Source organism: Habropoda laboriosa, unplaced genomic scaffold (genome assembly GCF_001263275.1).
Source record: "Habropoda laboriosa isolate 0110345459 unplaced genomic scaffold, ASM126327v1 scaffold212, whole genome shotgun sequence".
Taxonomy (NCBI): Eukaryota; Metazoa; Arthropoda; class Insecta; order Hymenoptera; family Apidae; genus Habropoda; species Habropoda laboriosa.
In genome coordinates, this window is record NW_017100509.1 from 4,140,309 (window position 1) to 4,141,146 (window position 838).

The 838-nt window shown below is 27.2% G+C and overlaps 1 protein-coding gene across 1 annotated transcript in view; it reads left to right on the forward strand.

The window, feature by feature from the left end:
- The window catches only part of LOC108576271 (zinc finger protein 251), a 9,592-nt gene that overhangs the window by 8,148 nt on the left and 606 nt on the right, over positions 1 to 838 (forward strand). The gene's annotated exons all lie outside the window — the stretch shown is intronic.

An 838-nucleotide genomic window follows, 5' to 3' on the forward strand; every position in this document is an offset into this window, starting at 1 on the left:
CTATTACAATATTTTTGTAACACTTCATAAATTTTTACATTTCTTTCGAATCAAAGAAATGAAAGTAAGTTTAGAATTTGATCTTTGTTTAATCAGTAGTTTGTACTATAGAAGAAATTTCCTAACTTTGTGCTATAGTATCGATGAAAAAAAAGTGTATCGATAATTGATAATACTCGACGAATCTTCATTGAGATTTACCGCGATAAATCGGAAGTGTACGTCGCAGTACCGAGAAAGACATGTTGTTTATTAAAGAGACTTAAGTATAAACATTAACAAATAAAGCGCTTCGAAAGTAACGAATAAATAGTACATCGACGGGCGAAGAATGGAATTATACTTATCACGTATACCTATATATACGTATTATATTATTTACACTTCGTTAATAAATATAAAGGATCGCTGTGTATTTGACTAAAAGCATATATTAAATATAGAGACATGCAGCTTAAGACTTTTATCGTTACATTTTACTCTTATACGCAAATGGAGAACGAAAAGTTTCCAAAGGTAGATATAAATCGAAATAAAATAAAAACAATGTAATATCGATCAATTTCACATCTTGAAATATCAAAAAGTGTCTCGTCAACGATAACAGGCTATTTTGTTAACATTTTTCCTAAGGTTTAATTAACATCTCGTTATAAAGAATACGTTAACTTTGAAATTTTTATATAAATTATAAAAAAATATCGATTTTATGGCGTTTCACCTTAAATTGTTTATTCAGTAACGTTCAATAAACTTTCTCTTATTATACTTTATATATTAACTTATAACTCGTACGTTGTGCAAACAATTGAAGAAAAACAAAAAAGAATACTTTTGG